Source organism: Botryllus schlosseri, chromosome 7, assembly GCF_051294905.1.
Source record: "Botryllus schlosseri isolate E-star chromosome 7, Bs_hap1, whole genome shotgun sequence".
Taxonomy (NCBI): Eukaryota; Metazoa; Chordata; class Ascidiacea; order Stolidobranchia; family Styelidae; genus Botryllus; species Botryllus schlosseri.
In genome coordinates, this window is record NC_137242.1 from 23,576,673 (window position 1) to 23,604,603 (window position 27,931).

Genomic DNA, 27,931 nt, shown 5'->3' on the forward strand with positions numbered 1-27,931 from the left:
ATGAACACAATATGCCGCCTCCGCACAGCAGGCATATTCCAACAAGGTAACATGCTAGTACAAACAAATAATATTGGTGCATAGAGTATACCCCACAATGTGAGTATGCGACCCATGATGTATATATTCCCTATGGCGACGTATACCTGGTAGCTACAACTGTGGGCCAATAATAGCATATTACTATTCTTGATATTTGAAGAGCTTCATGGAGGGGGAGAACTTCATTATACGATTGAACAGTATATTCATATTGAAATAAACCCGAATATATTTGGCTGGCGATGAATCGCATTGTTGATATACAATGTTATGTCCAATCCTCTACTATAGTTGCTGCTGATTAACCTCTGAGGAGTGTCATCCGAACACTCTCGGGTCTTTAATATGAATATACCATTCAATTGTATATTATTGGTATCAAAGACTGATGCCAAGATCAAAGTCAAATTCGTACAAGCCATATGTTAAAAGTTATTGTAATATTGACGAATGTACATTCGTACAAATTTATGTACTATATACCTTCTACGAGTAGACATCATACAACTCGTGCTGTGCGTCTATTTCGGTTAAAGCGATGGCATTTCTTATGAAACATACTTGGAACTGGAAGCCATTTAAGTGTTGAGATGTATATTGTGACTTGGAATGTACATTGTCAATAATTGTAAAGAATTTCATGGCAACGTAATTCCGGGAGACATCTACGAAACTTGAGTTCATAGTTTATACGAAAGTGTTTTTGAACTTTTGATATTCGCCATTGGGCATTAAATATTTTAATACGCGCAATCAAAACGCGGAGTCATGTATTGTGTGCGATTGATTTCACACATGAGAACTGATGCAACGTATACATTCTGATTTGTGACCACACGCAATCGAAAACAAGCCGCCTTACAAGTTTAACAATAACATGTCAACACCGTGCCAATGGAAAGAGTGCCTTTGTCGAAACGCGTATTAAAACTACGCTAGGTTTGCGACCAAAGCAGTCGCGTCATTTGGGACATGTAGCTTGATTTAGATTTCACTAAAAACGATACTCACAAATATAATAGTAGGTCGCTCCGGGCATGAAGGTGAAGCCAAACGGGTACGGACTGCGTTCTTGAAATTTCGTGGTGAGTTTCTTCTCCGTGTACGGAGAATCGCAAGTTTGCAGCATGATTCCATCTTGGAAAATGAGACACATTTAGAAGCAGGCTTCTTAATAGCCTAGAAAATAGATTATAGCATTCACAATTCGAGGAACCATTCAACTCGGAACCGTCGTCTTTTCGCGCTAGTGCTATTACAATGCTTTTTAAAAAGGTAAGTAAATATAAAATCGGTATAGTTTAAAGGTAACTATACCTACTGTTCGTTAGTAGTTCTAGGTATGGAAGATCTTTTTGGAGGTAGAAAACTTCCATATACAATTGTGTAATATATTAATATCGAAATAAATGCTCGTCAGCAACTAGTAGAGAATTGGAGGGAACATGTATAGCATGAATCAAGAACCAATGTTCTGGTACTAGTTGAGGATTCTGAAAAGCGAGTAGTCAATAGTTTTAGTTCTGTAGTTGCGGATTTTTTAAATCCAGTGGTTTGCACTAGTCTGGCTCTAGCAAATTACTTTTCCACACACAACAATGCACCTATGATCGTGTGTGCACAAGGCTGCGAATCGTCGCGCGCTGGCACATCTTCGAATCCCATGCAAACCCGGCCAGCAATCGTCAACCTCACGATTTCGCAAACAATGTAATCGCTTTTTAAAGTGTCACAAAAGAGATGTCGAAGCTACATCAAACACCGTCGCCGGACGAGCGTTGTTGAAACAATTTAGGAGATTTCGTAGATTAGAAATTCGAGTAAATATGCGGAGACTGTTGAATTTGTTTAAACTGTCGAAAATCCGTAGCCACACGGTCGCAATTTGATGCTGGCCAGGGAGCCAAGTTTATCCCAGATATTCACAAAAGAATACAAAAGGACATATAGTTTGCCAAACGCTGACTTACCAATTAATGTCATTTCTACAGATACGCACAATAGGAACGCGTTCATTGATATGATTCAATTTTTTATCACAGCCAATGAATTAATGACTTCGAAAGATGTCATATAATTGAAGGATACACATACAGTAATTCATTTCCATAGACAACGATCCACAGAGACACGTAGAAGGTCATGGTGTCCGACAGTATTACTTCAGATCTTGATTCGGCCGTCCATTTTAGTTGATTACAAGTAAGTGCTACTAAAATGTATTAGTTTGCGGAAATGTGTCATCTTTCGAAAATCAAAATCAAATCGTCGTGGAATTACGACAAAACGCAACTGAAAATAAGGAATTGTAACTTTGATTTAATCAGAATTTTTCCGCTGAGATTTTTATATTTTAGATAGTCATAACACCTGTTGTATGCGCGTTTCTATTGAAGTTTCTACCAGGCAACATCCTGTTAAAATCATCAACTTTTTTCAGCTGTTGCATTTCTTTTGAAATGGGACTCAGCTGTTACCTGGACTCTGTTATAGAAATTTCTCTAAATTATTCTGTCGAAATTCGTCAAGATCTGTTTAAAAACCCTTTTTACTGGTCTTAAATCAGTTATTGATTACTTTAAAACAGCTTGGTACAAAAGCTACAGCGTTGTGAAATAATGAATACTCTACCACGCCAGAAAGCGTCTTAAATTACTTTCAAAATTTCCTAACCAGTTTAAAATTTGATTTTTATTCACTAATTATTGCACAAGCCTTCCACTTCTTACATTTAGCAGTTGAGAATAAAATTGAAATACTGTATATTTGGCGGACTGGTCAGAAAGTTCACTTGGACCAGCGGCTGAGAAACAATAGTTATTCGTGGTATTCGTGGTGCTTTGAACCAGGCCGATATCCTGTATTACTATAATCCGTATCTGACGACACAGCCCATTTCTATGCGTGTTACGACACCGTTTACGCGGTTCAGATGTCGAGGGGAGCCTTAATAAACCTGCAAGAATGAGGTAGGAATTCTAGAGTAGGCCATGGTAGTTGGTAGGACTCGAACTCGCAACATATTGGTGTTGTGACTGTGCCACCCACCGATAAGCAGTGTTAAAGCTTCTTTCGCAAGGTGTATGCCTTTCTACAGTTATATCTGCGCATCTCCAGATAGCCGCGAAGGAGTTTATACAGAGAAAAATAGTCTTGCCCGTGGCCTCAGCGAATGTTTCACTACTCATAAAATGCGCCAGCCATCTTACTTTCAGTATTACACGAATCGTAGTCCGACCGCGTCACGTTGTAGATATTCAGAAGAAGTTCCTCCCGACGCGGTCCTCTCGCGCTTTTCACTCCGTGCCGATTAGCGTACGGACACAAGACGTCCATGTAGTCGTCCACTTCAAGGTTAATCTCCAACCCTCCGAACGAAAGTCTGTCAAAGAGTATGTTCAGTAAAAACGCCATGTTGCAGTTTCTCGCGCAATGCACGTGGACAGACACTTGGTTATTATTATTAGTATATTCTTTATTCGCAGTGAAACTGGTAAATACACACATAATCCAATGAGAAATCTGCCCCCTAACGAAATGGCGAGACTGAAGTAAGCTTTCAGAAATTCAGTAATATATATTCAAATTGTTATTCATATGCAATACATGAAGCGGTCAGATATAATAATTGTGGTAGATGAAGGCAAGGGTTGCAGCGGTAGAGATGATTGAATATGAAGAACATGCTCTGAGTTTGACTACAAGTGTAATTTAATCCAGTGGTGCATTCAAGGTCTTCCGAAAAACTTATATATTATCGTTGAAAAACAAGGAAAATAGAGTGGCGCAGCCATAGCATTAAAGCTTTTTTCGTCACGACAACACAATCTTCACATTAATACCGACAGGATAAGCCTTGTGGTAATTTAAAACAGGCAGGGATGTCCAATTTCCATTGGTAGTATGAATATACAAATTCTATCCCTAAAAGAAATCACATATTCACATGAAATCGTAATAGCCGCGTACCGTACATCTGTACACTATTATGATTTTAACTTCTCGCTAATTGTTATTGAAGGAAAGTTTGAGTCATTGTCATTTGCGCCCAGCAAAACTCAGTCACTGCGCACGTCCGGTTAAGAACTGTCTCAAACACCATAAATGGTATAATAAACGATATCTGAATACATTGCGCTACCTTAAAGACATCTGCGACTTAATCATGTGCACCAATGAACGATTTAATGCGTCGTAATTGAAATACATGCGAGTTCCACAATAGATTCGTATACGCAACAGTCGAAAATTACAGAAGTTCGAGTTCCGCACCGGGCCCTTCTAATATGACTTTTGACTTAATCTATTTAGCGTTATAACAGAAAAAGTCAAAAAATGTGTAGATGTAGATGTGTTGTCAATATGGTGATTCGTTTACCTTCGGGCTATTAGGAAGATAGCGCGTAGCGGATTCATTAGATCAGGGATGTGCTATCTATAGCTGACGGTGGTTTGAACACGCGCCAATCCTACGCATACAATCGGTAAGTAACGTGAAGTTTAACACGGTTCGGTTATACAGTCGAACCTGACTTTGCTTAATGGCATGATTCCGATCGTTTATTGAACAAATGAAAAACATATTTATGAAGCCAAAAGGCGATAATGATTCTGCGCTACCCACCAATGCCAACTATTGCTGTGCACAGGGGCACGGTAATGGTCATTGGTCAGTGGTCACACATGCCACACGGGCAAGTACAGTCATTACTATATGAGATGTACGGTTCTTTATAAGCATCAGTCATATGGCAGTGGAATCAGTGGAAAAGGTATATTTCAAGCCGAAGTATCCGAGTAATAAAACTCATGATGATATCCTGAGTTTTATATCTTCCGAGGCATCTGGGAGATGTATTCATGTGCATTCGTCTGTGATACCACCACTAAGTAAACACGATTTTCAATTCTACTAATACGGTGTTGGCATGCGGCTGTAGGTACTCCCCGCTCGAACTTTACTCTGCTTTGTTCAAAGAACATTCAAGCCGAGCGTGGGAGGGCAATGTCAATCAAAAACAGCCAGGCAAACATTACAAGTCAAAAGCTTGGGTAACGAACCACTTCGAGTGTTGTAATTAGAAAAATACTTGAAACTTCATGGGTTGGTATTACGAGAAAATCAGGGTTACAACAATCGCGGTAGCCCGCAGTCGGATGTACACAGAACAATGGCCCGTTAACTCTATTGCTCTCTTTACATCGTTGATTGTAGGGTGCGAAGTTAAGGTATGTGCTTGTGCTGTGCACATTGCCGGCCTGCATAATCATGAAATGGTACTTTCCGTCCCATCGGAATATTTCGTAAGCGTATTGTATAGCTTGCTACTTTTTTAAGTGATTAATTGAGAGGTGATAGATACAGCTTCCGTAAGTGCCATAAACATAGATGGTAAAATGAAATTAATTGTATTGGATACACAACAGCAGGTTTTATCTATATACACAATGCGTAAATTGATGTTATATATGAAACGTGATCGATGATATTCACCAGTCATGACTGAACAAATTATGACGTCTGGCGGGCTCAAAAGTGTGGATGGATATTTCGACGGCTATCAGAGCGACCTTGAGTACGTCCACTTATGTCATCCACGCCTCAAGTCCAAATCCAAGCAGTTTTTACTGAATCAATCCTAGCCCGTGTTAGAGATTATCATGCCACTTCTTTATCGTATTTTTATTAATTTTATAGGTTCAATATTTCCATTCAGTGTACAAGCCTCTGCGTAGCATATATTTTGCCATTTTATTTCTATGAAGAGATTCTTGGAGGCAGAGAACTTCAATATGCAATTGTATAGTATATTCATATTGAAATGAATATTTACGGCCGACAATCGTCAGTAACTAGTAGATAATTGGAAAGAACATTATATATTAATGATCGTAACTATTTATGTATATATATATATCAAGGTAGGCGTTTGACTGAAATAGACTAAAACCATACGTTTCGAGTCCTTCTTGTAATCCATTTTTTCGCATTTCTTATGACATTTTGAGGAGTTGAAATTGATAATGAACGATTGATCGTAGGGTGTCATTTTGTACTCTCAAAACGCCACATGTTCTCGATCGGTAGTCATAGATTACAGAAACTAATTACTACTGTTTCTGTATTTCAAACCTGAACAAGAGCCCATTAAAAAGACCGCGAGTGACATGTCGTTCATCAGCACCTGACTAAACTACGAATACCACCGGTGGAACACCATACGATGTAAATCTACCTTATACGTAACCCAAGATACATGCTAATTCACAATCAAACACACATCAGGTCACACCACGGCGTTCGCGCGGCCACCCACCACATTCAGAGTTTTCGAATGCGTCACAGCAAATATTTGAACCTCTTCCACAGAGGTACTAAGGCGTTCACTCCGTCTGAGCTTTCCATTGTGCGACGGCGAATGTCTACGACGCTGTATCGAAAATACCAAGTACATTCCGGGACCATCGTTCATTGCGTGAATACGCGGTGTCAACGAGGAATTTTAAGGATTACGAAAAATATTTTGAGTCAATAACGGCGACATACAAGAAGCGATCCGCACAAAGCCGGCGTTTCGTCACGCGTTTTCGTCAAAAAAGACACAAGGTCCCACGTGTCCAGTCATTGAGATGATCAACAGGCATTAACAACTTATACATTAAAAATATTTACTTCATCGATTGAAGAACTATTATTTCAGTGGGTATTATCGAGGCACTTGGACGACGGATATGAGAAGGAGTGCCGAAAGCATATTCTCTTAAGTCGATCATGGTGTGCTGAGAGGATGACAGTTTCAAAAGCAAGTCTTTGGCCATATCCAACCGGCGATCGAGCACACCCACAGCCTACCAGATCGAAATGATGGAGGCTGTCCCAGTAGTACTACGCCCATATACAATCCAGTTTGCATACTTGGTAGGGGAATAATTTTTAAAGTAGCGAACTAAAAACATATATGCTAATATGTGCTAATATGTGCTCAAACTGCAAGCCTTCATCCCCACTGTTTCTCGCCTAGACGAGAACATTATTTCAACTAAAATTCAACAGGATTCAAGGTTAAGGATTGAACGAATAGACATAGACATATGAACCTTATAAATCACAGCCCCTTAGAATAGTCCGGTTATGAGCAATAAGATGGCGATGTCAATGCACAGTTAAATACATGTAGTTGAAAAACAAGGGCTACCATTGTAACGGGTACACATCTTTGTGCGATGACAGTATATAATTGGTTAAAATTGAGTTTGTGGAAACTGCATTGCGAATGTCAGGTATACACGCCTTCTACTGATTAGCCTTTCCAATCACTAGGTCCTTCCGTGTAGGAGGATTCACGACCCAATAATAATGATGCATCATCCCAATCAATGCGGGATAGTGACGATTTAATCACATTTAATGTGAACTATGACGACATAGTAGGTTGTGCGGTTGCATTTGCCACCTGCCGCGACTCCGAATTACGTGACTAGAATTTTTCATGGTACATTTCGACTTGATGGCAAGGTATGGCTATATTGGCTAATGATAATTCACTAAATCTTGGGAAGAAATCTGGTTTCACAACTTATATCCGGATCCGGGATGAAAATGGCACAAGTTACAAAATAGCTGAACGGCTGAAACCTACGGTACTCAATACCAATCGATCTAGCAACAGACCATTACCGGTTTACCAAATACGGACTGATTAGGACCGTGTTTTTGATGGGATAACATTACTGGCATATCTATCTCTACCTTACGACCCTTTGAAACGATGACAACCCAAATGATACCGTCTCAATAAAAACAGCGCGATTTAATTTTAGAATCAGACTAAACATACTTCTATCGAGCGTAGAAAAGGTTTTAAAAAAACACACTTATTGCGTGGTTGCGTAAACGGTTGTTATAGACTTAGATATGGAGTATGTAGCCGGGAATTTAAGGATTAATGGACGCGCAATAACTACGCCTTTAGTATCCGTGACGTATTGCACTCTAAGCTTGAAACAACACGCTTGGAAATAGGTGAGTGCGAAAATAGGTCGGAATATTAACAATATTTGACTTTACGACAAGGCGGACAAAAATAGTATGTCGTTCGGTGGATTAGCTGGTTTATTATCACTTGTTATTCTTCTGTCTAATACTTTCGAGGTTATATGACAAGGCAGTCGAAAAAGTTTTAGCCATATATTCCTTATGCATCTTTGATACTAACCAACAGAATGTTGACTACTGACAACGCATTGAATAACCATTGTCGACTAACGTCTGAAAATTGGAGTCGCTAATTGTCCGGGTCGCAGAGTTGACAACTACATGTCTGCTGTGTAGTGCAGAACGAAGAACGTCATCAAGTTTCTTACTGAAGGTCAGAGTCAAATTATATACATTACTGGAGAGACAAACTCCTCAAACGTAGACAAAAATATAGCCTCGGACACCGATTACTTGGTGTAGACGCAGAAGGCAAATAAGTCGGCAAAGCACCTACCGACCAGTAAAAACAGCCCTTTTGTTGATCGCCCAGTGCCCAGACAAAGAGTCCCATTATATCATTATCAAGTCAGGCAAATGAACCGACGACATCGCGGTACTATGCGCGGGGCTACGATACGTAAACTAACAATAGCCAAACACTTGGTGAAGATTTAGCGCTGTGGTCTTTCGGTTCATCTTTGAGGACACTTATTCCGTTCGGTTTGTTATAGTTACTATTATCGCCAATGAAGGAGTACGCCGGCATAGCATATCACGTCATGTCTGAGATAATTAGTCATGGTATAATTTCATATTATCGGTAAGCGCATATATAGAGTGAACAATGAACATCAACTATATACAAAAACTCGAGTCTTGGGTAGTTAATTAAGTTGTGACTTCATTATATAGGCGCGTTCTTGCTTGGTATCGCAATATAATTGGAGCAGTTTGTGTAATTTCCGTGCAAAATTAACTGGTATATCACACATCACATGCTACGTTTGCTCACTGTTGTAGGTTGGGACTCGAACCAAAAGCGGAGGTGTCTGTTGAAAACATCATCTGACGTATTCGAGACTCCATGTCATAATGTAGTTTTCCCAACATCACGATGCGATTCGTGAATGTAATAATAACAAAAGCTATTGACACCAACGGCTAAATTTATTAGAATCGACAAATCAAAAGCTATCAGGAGATAAACCTTGTTCACAAACGAAGTTTATCCATCGGACGCGTTGAAAGAGCTATGCGGGGCAACTCATTCTGTGAACAACAGCCACGAACTATTCGCTTGTCGTGTGTACGCCACAACAGCGCATTTACACACGCCAAAGCACGATTACAGGTAAATCCTGGCTGCGAAAGCATGGACGAAAAGGTTCGTAATGCCGATAATGGATGACTAATAATCGTTACCGACGAGCTTAGCAAGGTAAGCTAGGAAATAATCCAATTTTGGTAACAAACGCCTTGCAAAATTCAGGAACACATCGGGAATGCGGTAAATTTCCGGAGTGCCAGGTGCTAAATAAATTCCCTAGATAAGATAGTTTCGGTACTCCAAATTCAAAGGCCGAACACAAACACGGCCGTTTGCTGGATAAAACACACCGCTGGCTAGACATTTTGCAGATTCATTTATGTTTTTACACATTGGATGTACACGAGAGCACAGCCGGTCATTTATATTGTGATGACTATTCAGAGGTTTGATCATGTTCTATTACATCCCGAATTCTGATTCATTCCAATTTATATTGGCGTAAATATTTACTGCTCTTTAGTAATGTGGGTTACGGCGTACAGACCGGTAGCAAATGTAGCCGACTTTTATGGCCGTGGTACCTCAGTGGCGCCTCGATAAAACTTACAGACATTAAATCATAACTCACTATGAGGTATCAGATACTTTGGAAATACACTGGGAGATACAAACGCGCAGAACACGGGCAAGTGTCGCCTGCGGTTAATATTCGCGCGATAAAAAATACTGATATAAACATCAAACAGCATACCGGTATCTTCATCTCGGAGTGTACAAAACTCAGAGTCTAGAGACACCAAAATACCGCCGCCGTAAACTTAGAAAAGGCGAGGAAAATGCCATAACTTCAAATGAGTAGTAGACCTTTAACGAATTATATGGTACAGCAGGGGCGGGCAACTTCTCCAAGCGGCGGGCCGGATATAGGAAAATTAGGTACTTGGCGGGCCGGATTGCTGAATCGATACATTATTCGCCCATTTATCCACATATACAAGGAATAAATCGTATTAAATGAATGTATTTTAACGACAGCAATGCAACTTTAAAGCCATTTCTCGCCAATAATGACGAAGACAATGTTAATTTGAGAACAGCATTGTCATACAGCAGGGGTGGCCAACCTTTTTGCCAGTCACGGCCGCATTTCGACTACTCATGTAGCCTACGGCCGCATTCCAGGGCATAGTCGTAATGAACTAGCAGGACGCCAAATACTCATGTTAAAGTGTATATGTCCATTTCCGGTGAACTCCGTATTAATCTATTAAATAATGTTGGCTGTTCATAATCGCGCCAAGCGGGAAAAATTTTTCAGATTCATTCATCGATTTCGTCATTAAAATTTGTAGTTTTACATATTATTTCTCCTCCCATGTGATCATATTGATGGAGGGCTGTTTTCGAAAATTTAGGGCTGGTTATGAAGGATGATGCATCTCCGGGCTGGCCAATTATTATTGGTCACTTTGCTGCATGCTGTTCTTTGCATTTCTCGACCTCCCGTCAGGATTGTCGGTGTAGTGAGGAGCACACGATTCCGAGTTGGTATTTCTTTATGAGGCGCATCATTTTCCTTTGCTGTTCGCAACTGTACTGGGTGGCTCTGATCGTAAAGTGCGCAACTATATTAAAATCGAAAAATGAAGTCGCATTGAATCGCGCCCTGCGCGAAGAAAATTTCAAGAATAATCAAAATCTTTCAAGAAATCTGGAGTCAATTCGTAAATTCAAATTCCATGTCGACGGCCGCTAACACATACTAATTGAATTACGCGTCCACGGCCGCACAAATTTGCTTCTACGGCCGCAGGTTGGCCAACCCTGTCATATAAACACCACCATGTCTACTTCCCTCTGATCAATCAACACACGGTGCAATCCTTCATTAAGATTTCAAGGCGTTCAATAAGCCCGATACCCCAAATTTACAAAGATATCAATGCATTGGGGTTCAGTAGGGGACGAGATAGCGTAGTTGTTAAACTGTGTGGCCTGCCAGCGTAGTTGTTAAACTGTGTGGCCTGTCTATCTCGATATTGAATTCATGCGGGCCGCGGCCTCGAAATTTGAAAGTGGCCCCCGACCCGTCTTCAGTTGGCGACACCTGACATAAGCGGTGTCTTACAAAAACCTAGAAGTGTGCGCCGTACTACAAGTCGGCGGTTACGGAATCAAAAATAAGAAATATCGGCCTGGTGTAAATGACCATTGTCGTCGACAAACACCATGATTACCACAAATGACATTACGGTTCAGTAGGCCTACATCGCAAATGCCGATAATGCAAGTCTTCTCGCTTGGACGAACTTGCGCGTAAGCTCCACCCTCGCTCGCTGCGCATACATGTGTATAATAACATACAGTCACTAATATTTGATGTATGTAAGCAAGAAGTGGGGAATTTCGGAAGACTGGGGCCGGCGGGCCACATTATCATGTAAGACGAAAAACTGTCCGCGGGCCGGACAAAATCCCTTCGCGGGCCGGATCCGGCCCGCGGGCCGTATGTTGCCCGCCCCTGTGGTACAGTGTTATATGATGTACTATATCTGTTACTGTGTAGCTCTCATAACGATACAATGGAAGAGGGAAACTTTGTCAGATTGCCTAATATTTTTACAGCCATTTAGCGGGTGAACGTAAAAATATCACAGTAACTACTATAAGTACAATACACATAAACTGTACGTACGAGTACTGTAGGCATGAACTACCAGTACATATGAAATTGTTCTGGTAAAATATTCAATTGAATCAGATCACCATCCTGCATGTACGATAGGGTTGTTTAAAAGTAACTTAATTCAAATTTTTGCGCCCACTAGCTGAACTTGGAACTTGTTAACTTAGCTAAAAAAAACGTTGCATATCAAATTTGGCTCAATTCCAACGAGTAGAAGTGAAGCGAGAGTTGGAAAAGTTTGGATATATTATAAAAAATTAATAAATAAATAAAATTTAATTGAATAGTATATTCATATTGAAATGAACCCGAATATTTTCGGCTGACACTCGTCAGGGGTAATCGTCAGCAACTAGTAGGGAATTGGAAAGAACATTGTATATCAACAATCGTATCACAAAATATGACGTCACCAGCATGAAATTTCGTGAATGAGAGAGCGTTCAATGTACTATTTTTAGGTGGTACACGGACTCCTTTTGTTGACAGAGTTTCGGTTGGTGTACACCAAAACGAACTAAACCGAAACCTAATCGATAGAAGAACGTTAGTATCCGGTTGAGCAGGGAAATCAAGATGAGCGTGAGTAGGACCACCCCAGTAAGTCCGAAACCAAACCATATACAAATCCCAGACACGATTACCATCGCCCTTGTAACTTGAATATGTAAGGTCATTGACATTAACCAAGTGTTACCTAGCCCGCATTAATTTTACGTCTTACGTCCGGTGGGCGGTCTCAAACCGGAACTGAAAGAGGCAAGCGAGGATTAGAAGTGTTGAAATAACCAAGAGCACGGCCGAACGCGATAGTTTGAGTACACAAGACTCGCGCGTAGTTAGTTAGTTCAAGATCTAATCTCGAAATCAAAATATAACCACGCAGTTTTTCAAGTGCCATGACGTGACGCGTGTAAGGTTTGAAGAAAATGGTATTTTTGAGTTTAACCGGAATCGGGTTGATATCACGCGCTTACGGTAGTTCAAATAAGATATTGTACAAGGAGAAATAAGTTCATTACTCATTAGCATGGGCTATGGACGATACCAAAGTGAACAATCACACACGCACACTCGCACGGTAGGGCGGAGCATGGACCGGAGCCGGATTGGATATCCGGCCGGATTTTCTCATTTTTGGCCGGTGCCGGTTCGGAGCCGGATCATTACTTTTTATAAGAATATGACAGCTTTACCCCCTTCCTCCCTCGAACCAATAGTTACAGTGAAACGTTCATGGAAATAAACCACATGTTAAGTCCAAGTTTACATAATTACTTCAGATGAGGACTGGGTTTGATCTTTGAGTTTTTAATTTCCTGTTTGCATTGTTTCAATCAATATTCAATACCATCCTGTCAGTAGGAAATTGTTATCGTAGTTTTACGGGCCGGATCATGGTCATTTCTAGAATCCGGCCTTGGAGTCGGACAGGAGTCGGACCAGAGACCTTATAGTTTGGAAGGTCAGATACACATTTTAAAACGCGAATGCTGCGTTGTCGAGAAACATTTTACGAGTACCTCGTTTCCGTTGAAATTATGGGTTCCGACAACGGGAATTCACGCATCTTACGACATCGCATAAGGCCAGATAGTTCATTGTTGGATAATAATATAGGATATCCCGACTGATGCGGAAAAATATTCCTGCCAAGACTTATTCGCAAAGTCCTGTTGGATAAGGCCTAGCTTACAATATATTGAATAGTGAATCTATCTACTGAAATAACAGTGTCTCAACGCGTGGCACCGCTGAAAACAGCTCGATATATCAGTCTACTGTACAAATCGTGGCCACTTAGTTTGGAAAAACTAAATATTTTCGATTTCTCGTTTTGTATATCTAGTATGTTCGAGGAACCACAATTGATCCGCAATCGGGCAAACAACGAGGGCTCCAACTTCGCATAGTGGAAAAGATATCTACCAATTTGACTTGGAATAAAAATTCGTTTTGAATACCTATAGGGTTGGCCAGAATCGAGTGTCCGAATAATTCGGTACTTATTCGAGTTTCGAGCACATGTTTAACATACGTTACAGGACGTCTGTCGTCATACAGTACGAATGAATTTAAAAGATAAAGTTTCTACCTCCCACACAGATAGAATGACAATAATGTCAGTAAGGCCTATACATAGCAAAATGAATATTTCCATATTTTTTACCTATAGCTATACGACTGCAGCTACAGCATTTCGATGTAATGCTGCTACATAAAATGGTCGTTGATGTGAGCATTGAACAATGAACTGAACATGCATAGCCTCATGCTGGAAACAATGGATAGAACTTTAATAAAATAGATCTCCTTCGTTAGGGACGCGCAGCTTTGATACTGGAAAAATCACAATCTTTATACCGCTCGCCTCGAATCATTGCAGCCAATACTCTACTGTGATTAAATTCCTGGTTCGTTTTGCCCTACCCAAATTCAGTTTGACAACATATCCCGAATATAACTAAATGAATGGAACTTGTTACCTCACAATGCTCGTTGAGTATGCGTTGTATTACATGTATCCTATAGTCATCTGAACGCAAGGATACTAACTATAATATACGGATATCGAATGGTCGGTTGATGTTTCATCGATATCGTATAATCAGTGATAGAACCATGGCGCATCCGAGCATCTAAGATTTAAATATCCACACTGATTTCAAACCCAACAATCGCAGATCAAATTGCAGGCGTCAAATCTTTATTGTAGTACCAATGTTTAGTGGCCCATAAATTCAATATGTCAAAATAAAGTTACATTTCATCACTGTATGTAGGATGGTAGTGCATGCTTGCATTCACATGATCATTTATACACAGTACACACGCTGTCGATTATAGCAATCCTTATCCGATAATGACCATCACTAATTACACCACGCTTTCTCTTGAAAATCGGTTTGAAGTAGCCTGGGAATAATTACCGTTGTGCCGCTGCGAACAATAAACAAATACTACGCCTATTACCTACAACAAAAGAAGTCTAGCTCTTATTCACAACTGTTCAAACAAACAAAACCCTAAATCCATTTCGAATCGGACTAATTGACAGCCAAGTTAAATTTCTAAAATACGAGGAACTTGTTTCATAATCTGCGTTCCAAGATCGCGAGTCGAAATTGACTAATGTAATGTAACGTAACCGCTAGTTACGTGCACAAAATTAACGGGCCTTCGTAGGCTTGAAAATATCGGTAATACTGTCGGAAATGGATGGAAGTATACCGGTTTCCCACTGTTTTTTGTCTGGAATACAGCTTACAAAATCACACGAAAATCATACGCCAAAATATTTACGTAGCAAGCTCCTAATTGGTTTTAATCGTGATGTGAAGGGTTTGATTAAGTCATCGTTTTTAATTCTCTGCCGAGTTCAGAAAACGTTGCGTCCTTTAGAAATGCATATACCTGAAAACAGGATTCTAAACAGACTTTTCACTGAACCGACATTGACAGTTCGGATCACGTTTCGACATTTTATCCTAATCTTAAAATCATTCTGGTTTTATGTTAGCGAGGCCTTGATAATATTACCGCGAAACACACTAGGTAATATGAGCGTTAGATGCCGTATTAGAGAGATAAAGTAATCCGTGAAACGTAATAAGTCTACTATATAAACCCCCAGTCCAGCATCGACGTTGGAGGTATACGAATCTGACGAGACCATTGTACTCATAAGCGATCTTGGCAAGGGTTAACTGTAGAATTGTTGTGATGTTAGTGTTCACAATATTTGCAAGTTACATTTACAACGCGCTAAACGATCGATAAGATATGTCGCGTTGGGTAAACATTTGGAAAATACTGATCAGAACATAATAGTTGCCAGTTGTTACTATGGTTAGGAAAGTAAGTTGGCCAATGGCCATTCTGTGTGACATTATGCGGCTACCGATGTTTTCATCGGAACCAGGTGGGAGCCAGTGTGGGTTTTCCGACGAGCGTAAATGTTCCGCGAGAAATTTTATTCCAACTGGTCACATTGAATCCAGGCATAATAAACCACATTAATGTAGCGCCCGAGACATTGGTATCTCATTTCAACTATACATAACGATCAGATTTCTTGGATCTAACTCATTTCTGCCCGGTTTTCCTGGCAAGCCTACCTTGTCGGGATTTATGCATACGAGTTGGAATCAAATTATACGATCCGGCCTTTGAGCTGGCTGAGCTCTGCCCAAGACCAAAAAATCTTCACCCACTGCAGTACCAATGGCAGAGCTAGTGAGATAGATGCACGGGGAATTGACACAATATTCGACAATGTCTCGAGCAAGGATAGCCGGACATAGCGTAAACAGCTTATATCGCGCTTTTTTAGAAGCATTGTTACTCATCAAAATTACATATACAAAACCAGATTTGGCGCGAAACGATTACAGCATCTCACTCTGAACAATCGATATACGATCCGAAAATGACACAGATATCTCTAAATAATATACAACCATGAGTTAGGATTGTCTTAATGCCCCGAAAAATGTTCAATGTTCATTCCATTCTACGCAGATGAATATATGCGAAACGCAGCATCGTGGTTGTAGCTTGCTTTCTTACTAATGCGCCATGAGTTGCGAGCATCATTTCTATTACAAACAGCTTCACAGCGTTCTCTCATTAGAATTGATAATTTTCAAGTAGGCTACAATGAAATCACGGCGCTTAACTCAATCCCACCGGATAACAGCAAACTGATCGGGCTTAAAATCTTTACAGCCACATTAGAACGCTAGATGTACGCCACATTAATTATGGACAATATGGATTTCACCGCGACGGGAACGCGGCCGGGTCGTATCCGACATTTGTCTCTAAATAATCCACCCTCTAGGCGAGTCGACAATGTATTTTGATAAGATTACACTTTCTGACAGTCATAAATAAACATGCTTTGCGCCGTTTAGTTCGAACCGGGATCAAGTCAAAGGATTTCTGTCCGTGATGTAAAGCAATGCGCTCTGCATGTGACGGTCTTGCATTAAACTCGCATCGTGTGAAAATTCATGTACAGTTGTACACAGTTGAGTTAAGTCTTCACTGTATAACTACAAGTTAATGCACAAAGGGTGCAGCGATTGTGATTTTAAAAGGTGCAGATGCCTTTCGTTTGCAACAGTCTATTCAATCAAGACTAGTCTTCATGTCACCAGTCATATAGTTTAGTAATTAGCGACTTCATAGTGTTAAAAATACTCTAATGACGGCCAATTGCGAGTATTTAAGTCATCGTGCCTATGCCCATTTCTATACAGTAATAGAATCTTAGATTTCGAATATTAATAATGATGGTGAATGACTGAACGATCATTAATGGTCGTATTCGTGGTGTAGATATATCACTTCATAATTGGTACCTCACTAATGACAGTAGCACGTGACTAGTACGTCTCTATACATGTAAACTACCAAACATATCACCACGTACGGTGGTAGTCGATGACAATAAACTAACCACACTCAAATCGTTTGTACCAAGCCGAAGGTTACTACTTCAATAATAACCAGAAGTGATATATTATCCTAATTAATAGCCGCCCGCGCCTAGTTTACTGGGTACTTCCTTTGATGTGAAGCGTATGCGACGGCGTCGAGAGGACTTTGGAGTGAACCAATTTCGGCCGTCAAGTGATTTCGTTAGCTTGCGTGTAACCGCGGGAAACTGCATAAACGCGCAATATTAGAGAGTTCCCAACCGTGACATAAGATAATCGCAATTAAATGTGCATCGCAAGCTCGGAAGATTGGGGATAACACGCGTTATCTCAAAATTGGGATGTCTGCAGATTTTTTGGCACCGGTTTACAGCCTGTAAGACCTTGATTGCCCGGCTTGGTGGCATCGCACGGTTGACGTGACCACCAAACACACTATCCACGTAAGGCATGGTGCTGTTTCGTACATCAACGAAACCTATTGTAAGCCACCCCGAACATTGTAAGACCTATCATTCAGGTTTTAAGAACAACTGATATGCTGCATGGAGCCCAGTGGCGATTATAATACTGGTTTGTTATCCCGTATTCGAAATGCCGGTATCTCAGCATCTTTATGTAAAACAGTTTCTTAAATTGGGTCCGCGGGCGAATGTTGAAACTAGAACTATAAAACTACATTGTCTTTTACCAGTTCTGTCCTTTTATTTGACAGTGTATTATTTTTCCTTATTTGAAGAGCTTCTTGGATGCACACAACTTCAATATACAGTTAAATATTATATTCATATTGAAATAACCCCGAACATTTTTGGCTGACACTGGTCAGGGGTAATCGTCGGCGAACAGTAGAGAATTAGGAAGAACATTGTATATCAACAATTTTCAGCTCTCAGGCTCCCACCACAACTCACAAGCAAAAGAAATGGACTTTTTTTAGTCATAAGCTCCCAAAATTTCGGTATTATGACACTCAGACATTTGACTGTCCATAATTCTGAATTTATTGAGCAGTCCAAGATATCTTTTCGCACCAAGTTCCCATGTAACCATAAAAAGTAATTTAGGGTTCCTCACTGAAACATAAACCGATTAAGAACCATTGATCTATAACGTTACAGTACGTAAATCCATGGGCAAAATATGAACGAGAAACGATAATGTATTGATGAAGTCGTCGAACAAGCTTCAGCTCGCGCAATACACTTCAACTTACTCTAGTCATAAGACTGAAGCTCAAGTAATCAATTGTCAGATTTCACGGCGAAGCAGTGATGATTATTACAGAAATGCGGATGTCATAATTGTGCCCACCGAACCGAGCAGTAACGAAATTGCACAATTCATTTCAAGAGACCGCATCAATGCCGGGGCCCGACTCATGGATACAAAGCCGAGCCTGTGTATTCGGTGCAAAGCTGCTCGCCTCCAGGAAAGATTTAAACGCAAATGCGGATTTGGTTGATGAGGTTTTTAATTGCAACGGCCCGCCAATATTGGGCACGTGATGCGATTCTAGGTAGCTACAGCACGCATGTCGCCACTATCTTTACATCGGCAATGAATTGGATCCATATACCATACTGAAAATACCATATAGTGAAATGCATCGAAAAATTTGATTAGAGTTAGAATTATAGCTACACAGCATATTTCAAATTTGACTAGAATTAGAAATACTGAATTCGCGAAAACTTGACAATTGAATCAAGTCCAAATCAGAGTCCTTTATCATAGAATGACAAATGTCTGTACACGTGTACACGAAACTTGGCTTGTTTCGCACTGTACAGTTCTTCTGTAGCATTTTAAGGAAAACCAGAAATTAGATTGGAATTAAAATGAGAGCATAGAAAATTTTACAAATTAGATTACAATTGCATTACCGTAATTTCGCACTAATTGCTCTAACTAGACAGCTAGAATTATCTAGTTTTCCAAGTCTGGTATCGAAGATGTGATTCGGGTGGTGCAGTAAAGAGTATGAATAACGCCAAGTCTAAAGTGCGTGAACTGGCCGCTGAATAGTAGAAAATGCGCAGTATCACCGCTGTTAATATATATTAGGAATATCCCGATTGAAAAATACGCAAGGTTTTCGAAATGAATAAATTACAATCAACGACTATTCCTCGCGCTCATAAAAACCAATCCGCGTTTTCAATCGGAGCATGCGCAGATTTTTACGACCTTTTTATGACCGTTTTATTTCGGTTCGAAGAACAATTGATACGTTGCCAATGCTAGCTCCGACTGGTGGAACGAATTTTAGTACACTTGAACTGGCCGCGGTACTATTCGTACAAAGTTAAACGGCGATAATTTCGAATTCATCGCTCTTTATGGCACCCGCACGGCGCGGCAATGCTTGTTGCTTATACAGACCGCCTATCATGGTAACATACTTTCACGAAACACCAAAGATAGTTTTTGCTGCGCTTGAAAAACATGGATCGAAGTCAATAATATCTTCAGCGCGTGCTGTTATCGTAGATATTGAGATTACTATTTTGACAGTGCCTTACTACTGGAACGGGTAGCGTTCACAATTAATATGCATCGACTTATCCACCGGTAACCACTTAACGATTCAAGAAATAAACACGCAGCAGTAGCAAAAGTCAATGTTGACATTCACAGAGTAGTTTCATCTGTCATTACAAAATTGCTACGAGTACATCCAGGTGGCGTTGATATGGAAGTCCAGATGGTCAATTATTGAAAAGTCCTACGCCCTTCAGATAATGCCAAATAGAGCACCTGATACCGACAGTCATACATGAGATAGTGCCGGGATAATGAGACGAGTCTGCCCGCGGAAAAGGATTTCCTTTTCCCGAGCGAGCGCGAATCGCCATATTGAATTCGCTCAATTCGCTGATTACACTTCCAGCACGTCATCAGCGAATATTGCGATTGCCCAAATGTAAGTATCGCACATATCACGTAAAATGTCGATATTCAATCATTGATTTTAGACAATATTCAATCATTGATTTTAGACAATATTCAATCATTGATTCTAGACAGAGAAGTGATCTCAGTGTAAAGGTATGAAGACGGAAGTAGAATCAGCTGGAAGGAATAACAAAACTCGTAACACGAGCACTGCGTACTCACTTTGGAATGAGGTCTTGATCCCAATATACGACATGCTTCGTGCTCGAAACCGTGCAAAGCAGAGACATCGCGACAGTGGAAAACAGCGTAAATATATCCATGTCACACGCTTGGCCGATAAATGATTTCAGGCAAGATCCAACTCGCGAGGTCGATCGTAATCACAATGTATGCGATGCTATCATCTAATCCTAGAGGGTAATAAAGCTTTATAGAGCGCATTTCGCATATAAAACTAAATATGAAGTAAGATATACGACTCCGCATAATAAGACGCAGGTCAACTACCGTTCACAAAGCGCCCGAAGCCGGGTTCGCAAGTCCGTTTTTAGTTCAAAGAGTTATGCAATAACCAGGAGGTAAATATTATGAGTTTCATGCTATATTAGTGACTGAACATCGTTTACAACATGTACACTGTGTGGCCTATTTTATGGCATCTGTCAGATCGCGGGAACGCATTCTAATCCTGTTATTGAACGCATCTCGTACGACATGTACTATTTCATCCTGACTGGCGAACGCATCTAAATCGTAAGCCTACTTCACATATGAACAGGGCTAATGAATCTTCCACGATTTGATTGAAAGGCACAGTACAATCGCTCTTGGTTTTCTCGGAGATACATTCAATCAAGAGGCTTGCGCAGATCGAATGATGATAGACAATGGTAGAGTTCAATTGTCTAGTTCAGTCATAACTAGGCTTCTGAAACTGGAAACTTGTCAACAAAGCTATCGTCCAGGCATAATTCAGGTCAACTTACTTTTGTCTTGTGAACAGCGATACGCGACTAAATACGACTACATTGATCAACTACATCTAGTTTGAACAAACACCATACACCTCATTTTTTCAACGTTTGTGACCATTTCAGTAACTCGATCAATATCTTACTACCGCCGCATAGCGGAAGTTAAAAATCGACCGCATTTTACAATAGTTCATCACGAATAAGTTTTCGTCCAAATAAAGTATTTGAAAATTAAATCGATCGCAACCCCTTTTCATGATTGATAATTTTTAATATCGTGTCCTTCGAACATAATTGCTATCAATTTTGATAATGTGATAATGTATAACCTACTACGCTATCAAAAACACCGTCAAAATACACCAGCGTGTTGTCGCATGATGCAATGATAAACTGTCAATACTGTGTGTTCACCTGGCATAACTTATGTGTATAATATTATATCGATGGTTTTGCGACATAGCGGGATTCCTATGTCGAAACTCAAACCACGTTCCGATAGGACTAGTTTTCAAGATTGCGATGCTCAGCTGAGTCGCGTCGAGGCCCCATGGTGTAATGGTTAGCACTCAGGACTTTGAATCCTGCGATCCGAGTTCAAATCTCGGTGGGACCTTCTTTTCGTTAGTCTCAGTTCTCTTTACTATTTGTACTTGCATATATTGCACATACCTGATCAGATTTTCCGGTAACGCTGATTTAAGTAGTGTGTTCGAAAATTTAGGACCCATAAGTATTAGGTATGGTACGAACGAGAGGTTCACGTTAGCGTGTTCGGTGTGTGAATTTTCTCGTCGTTATAACATTCAATTGAATTTATTGATAGCAATCTCATCATTTCAATACACCACAAGACTGCGATACAATGAAAGATAGGATAGCAATATTTCCTCGATTGACGAAGCAACCATCTTCCAATGAACTGGCGTAAACAGTTATCGATAATTTTCAATAATTCTTCACTTTATCTGCGATTCGCATGGGCCCCATGGTGTAATGGTCAGCACTCAGGACTTTGAATCCTGCGATCCGAGTTCAAATCTCGGTGGGACCTCGATATTGTCATTAAATGCACTTCTTGCGATCTGTTAATATACAACTCACGGAGTATAGCGTAATTGTAATGTCATCATGACACAACCATTTTAGGAAACTAGAGTAGGTTTAAGTCACATCGAAACAGCTGTTACGTGATGCAGTCGACAAGCGGTGTGAAAAAACAGTCTTGACTTGGCCGTTGTCCTTCATTGCTATCAATATTTACGAAGCAACAACTCGCTGCTTCGATGGATACTTCCTTGCTTTCCTCCCAAATTTGGATTCAGTTATTTTGTTTACGACGCATGACTTAGGCTTCTACTGAGCTGTTTTACGACTCTGATAATAGCGGTTTAAAGTATGGGATGGTCACTATACTCGCTATGCTTTGGTGTGCGCTACGGTGAAATATTGTAGACAACGCATAGTGCGTGCAATAGCCTACAGCACCATGGTCGTGAATGCATGAAAGTCCGATGGAAGCATATATAGGCTATAACTTCTAAGTTGAAAATATATCCTGCATCAACTCAGGGCCGTAACAGCACTTCGTCAGCACCTCCCAAAACGTTAATCCTGGGCCCCCCATAGGATGATAAACCGAACTTCTGGGGGGCGAAGCCTCAGGCTACACCTACTTATCATCTACATTGGGTGTCCGTTTAGCCAGTCAGCTTTTAACGCTTAGACGCACCAGGCGCGAGAAATTTCGATAATTCATGACTTAATCGGGCAATATGATCGGGAATTCCATATATATTGCTAACAATTTTCATCCTTTCTCCGCTCACGTAATCTGATTTACCGCTAGAGCTGAGGGGTGTGTGTTTGAAGAAGTTGGAGCCCTCAGTAACAATTCAACATCTACGGGTGTCTTGTATACCCGTTGGCAGGAACGAACACAGCACTTTGTCAGGTCCAAAAAGGAACTTGAGTCTTGGGCTCCCATAGGGTGATAAACCGATCCTCCATGACGTTGCTCGCTTTAGCCACGAAATTATAGCTGTACTGATCAGTGGGTCTGCGCTAAGCGCGACAATTTTCGATAATTCATGATAAAATCGGTCAATAAGATCGGGAATTGCATATAAATTGCTATCAATTTCTGGTCCTCTCTGCTCACGTAATCAGATTTACCGGTAGAGCTGAGTGAGTTGTCTTTGAAACTGTAGAGCCCATAAATAATAATTGAACATCTTCGGGCGGGCGGACCCGTATGTATGACTTCGTTACATGATATTATTTCGTGACCTCCTGTCTGCTATATGAAAAAATATAGAATCGCCCAAACGTAGTAAATAAATAGATCACACGAATTGGTATTTCTTCACTGGCTTATAATTTTTCCCTGTGGGTTGCATTTGTCTTGTGAGGTTCAGATTGCCAAGACAGGAACATTTAGGCGTCTATGGACAATTAAACCTACATGTATTTTGTATATATAACGAAGTTTTCGGTAAGCGTAAGGGCAGTCCTTTTCGGCCAAGTTTTTCTCGCTGTCGATCGTTCTGGCACATTTCTTGCAGTCGCGTGTTACATAGCCTAAAACTATATATGTCTTGGTGCGTCGTGGCGAGGTAATGGCCGACGCCGATATGCCCCTTTCTATGAATCTTGCGTATTTTTTCTTGGGGGAAGCATACCCAATAATGAAGACATTTGGCAGCTTAAAATCGCGCCTAACGCGAAAAATTTTTGCAAAAGTTGCATAAATTTTCCAAAAATACTTTATAATTTATGCTAATTCACGAAATACTTTGGCCCCCCCCTTCGAGCTCGCCCCCCCCCCAATTGATGGGTTTGGGGTGCGGCAGTTACGGCACTGCATCAACTAAAAAGACCTTCACTGCGTGTAATGCTGCCTTATGAACCCTTATCCATGCGAAACACGATTTTCCTGTCTGCTGAATAGGCCATAGGAGCATGTGAGTCACATATCTACATGGTGACAAAAATCATGAAGTAGGTTAAAAGTTCCGTTTTAAGGGACTTATGTAGATACATAACCTCAGTAAACAATTGAATAATATATTCATATAGACATGAACCCGGATATTTTCGGCTGACACTCTTCATGTGTAATCGTCAGCTACTACGACAGTTGATATACAATGTTATTTTCAATTCTCCAGGATTTGCTAACGATATATTAACAATTATTTCAATATGAATATTTTATTCAATTTCATACTAAATTTTGGTTTAGTTGCTCTGGTCATTTCAACGAAAAGTTATATAGCCTATATTCTCTAAATATTGATTTTACTTCAAGATTTTCAAATGTCTCTTATCAAAAGAAAACATGAGCAAATTAAGTGTAGCTGATTTCGACCTACTAAAACAGTGGTGCTTAACCGCGAGTCCGCGAAGCATTTTCATGGGGTCTGCGAAACCCCCAAATTTGCGAAATGGTTGGTAACCTAATTTGCATTTATTTAAATTAGAGAAATCACTAGGTAGTTTCGCTTCATAACTGCTAAAATTTCGGGACTCGCATAAACAGAATAGCCGTCTGAGACGCAATAGCCTGTCCTTTGTGCAAACTGATTTTACTTTCCAAATTGCCAATAGCCTACTGATACAAAGATACTGCTGTTTAAAGATGTTTTGTTGAGGGTTTTGGAAAAGATTTGTTTGCAAAAATACATTTTCTCCTGTGATATAGCCTACATAACCGCTATTCCAGAATAAAATTTCTAAAATGTGCTGATAGGGAAAAAGAACCGGATTACTGAGCGGTATATATTCAAAAAAATATGTTTCCAATTTTGGTTACATATCTGTTGCGATCATACCCAATCTTTATGGAAATGGATTTTCGGCATCCGTTCATATCAAATCGACGGCACGGATTTTCAAGATACTACCGTGTATTGCAATTAATAACTTTAGCTCCAGAATTTGCTTTGAAATCAAAAATTCCTCCCAAGTTCTATATAAAGTGTATGATGTTATTTTCAAGAAAAGTCATTTGGTTGCTGTTTATCACTACGATAATGTTAATATCAAGAAGACAGAAGACGGATGCACGATAATTGAGCTAAATGTAACCTAAATTTTGGGGGTGGGGGTCCGCGGGGGTCCATGACGGTCAAAATGGGATCCCCAAAGACAAAAGTTTCAGAACCACTGTACAACAATGATATCGTCACTGCTACGTGGCAGGTAAAGAAAGACAGAGCGAAACACTGTGGGTTTATTGAAAGCAGTTCACCGCAACAAATCGTGATTCTAATTCAGACAGTTTGCGACTAATATCACTCGCAGAGAAATTAATCACTGCAGACAATACTGACAAATTACAACGCACGAAACAGATCAGTATGTATATCGTGGTACTGGAATGACTGTATCAAAGTTATTCGAGCCAGACATTGGCAGCGTGGATGAATTCGTATTTGTGTGTGGTGTGAAATATTTGAAGCGTAGATAACACGTACCTAATAATCGCTATATCTGGACACTTGCATGTAGGCATACTTATATGGTTTGTGTTAAGCAAGGTAATGGCTCATCCATATCAAATATCCGGACCTGGCGTATGGAACAGTATGCTACCGGCTATCTGACAGTCGACGAGCATGTCCACATTCAAGTCGAAATACAAGCAATTTTCTGAGTACTAGTCCGTCCTCAAGATTACCAGTCTAGGACCTGACCGATGTCACCTTCCGTGACATACCACCTCATTTTTGTCGCTTGCTTTTTTATATCATCTTCTTTTACTTGCCATTCATTATGCATGCCTCCTCTTTACATCGCCTATAGGCCAAAGTGGCTGTGTAATTTCGAAGACGACTCCAAGTCATTTCGACACCTTTTTTTCATTGTACCGCAGTTTTTATGGTGTAGGCTATTGAACTGATAAAAATTGCTAATAAACCGAACCGAAATATTCTTGTGCTGTTTCGGAAATAAAACATTGGTATTTTCAGCCACAAAACCTAGTGAAGTTCTGCGTCACCATGTATGGTCAGTGGTCAAAACATCCGAGTGATAAGATTCAGAAGGAAAATGTGAAAAACAGACACAAATGAGCAAAAGAAATTAATGAATGAATCAGTCAGTCAGTCACCCATCCACTAGTATATAAGTAATTCCACCAATTCAAAAAATACAATATAATGCGACACAGTGAAAAGAAAGAGATTAATCGAAACGACTTGACCTACAATAAATGCGATGAGCGCGACACAAATATATATAACTGCAATTCTCCTGCCTCCCCACAGATGTGCAAGTTATTGGGACGACATATGAAATTCAAAATTGGATAGTTCAACCATTTTTTCGCATTTTCGCGGCAATCATCTCTTCGACTGTAGCTATAGGAACTTGTGCGTCGTGCCAGGATATTACGATCATTTTGACGTCCTCACTTTCAGTCATTCTCGATCGAACCATACTTAACTTCATTGTTTCTAAAAGCACGAGAAAGAGATGCATTACTGTGAACTGTCAGCATTCTGTTTTGGTCTCAGCCTGAAGAGTATGCGTTCGATATACAAAAGATTGACAACCGCACGATGTCAACGTATAAGTAATGGCCAAAGAAACCATAACATAAATATAAACTGCGCTACCGTGAACATGAATAAAAGCTATTGCAATTGAAATCGCTTACTAGCTATTAGGGATGGTGTGAACCTCTAAAAGGTTCAGGTTCGTGTGAACGTGAACATTTTTGAAAGGTTCTGTGTGAACACGAACGTGAACCTCATGACGTCACGTGACGTCATATTGTTAATTTAAACCCCATATTTCAATTAGGTGATTGCCTATATTAATCTACGGTACACGACACCGAGCGACGACTCGGAGCCACATAATAGCTCAGTACTTAAGTACATATTGACGTTTGAAACGTCGCCAAATGTATCAACTGTGGCAATCAAATGATATAATAATCCCATAAAATCAGTATCTTGCGTCGCTTTGCCAACAATTTCGACCTGATCGGACAATGTATTCGGCGTCTGAGTATTGCCGCATGGATATTGAGCAGAGTGTAAAATGGGTTTCTATATACTTGCTACCGATTAACAAGTTATACAGCAGTATAGCCAACACCCCAGTCGCACGGATTTGGTTTTTATGATACAGTATACATATGTAGTCAAGATTGACCCCGTACGCCTGCTAGATTTTTACATCAGAAGACGATATCAATCTCATTGATTGGTTGAATAGGGATCATTTGCTGACAAAATACAGTGTATTTCACTCTTGATGTCATGTGATTGCGGGTCAAGCTCACAGCACAGAGACACTAAATATGCACAAACGGAAGGCTGGATATTTCGAGCAAACTTTTGTAACAATACAAGTAAATTTTTGAGATTGTCAAGGGCATGCTCGTTTAGGGTTGAATGTTTATGCTGCCAGCCCTATGCATAGAGTGGCCCACAGTTGAAAGTCAATAAATTTGAACCAAAAATGTTATAATGAAGTGAAAATTGCAATATATGAAAAAGGTTCACAGTGCAGAACCTACCAAGGTTCTGTTGTGAACGCGAACCTCAAATTTTTCGAGGTTCACACACAAAACACGAACGTGAACCTCACGTTCACACCATCCCTACTAGCTATGGTAGGCGA

General features: G+C 40.2%; 1 protein-coding gene and 2 non-coding genes across 3 annotated transcripts in view; 2 read left to right on the forward strand and 1 right to left on the reverse strand.

Moving 5' to 3' along the window:
- LOC145442848 (bystin-like) overlaps positions 1–27,931 on the reverse strand; it is a 360,604-nt gene that overhangs the window by 174,114 nt on the left and 158,559 nt on the right. The gene's annotated exons all lie outside the window — the stretch shown is intronic.
- On the forward strand, positions 21,840–21,911 carry Trnaq-uug (transfer RNA glutamine (anticodon UUG)). The gene has a single exon. It is a non-coding gene; the product is annotated as a tRNA-Gln (tRNA).
- On the forward strand, positions 22,278–22,349 carry Trnaq-uug (transfer RNA glutamine (anticodon UUG)). Its single transcript has one exon. It is a non-coding gene; the product is annotated as a tRNA-Gln (tRNA).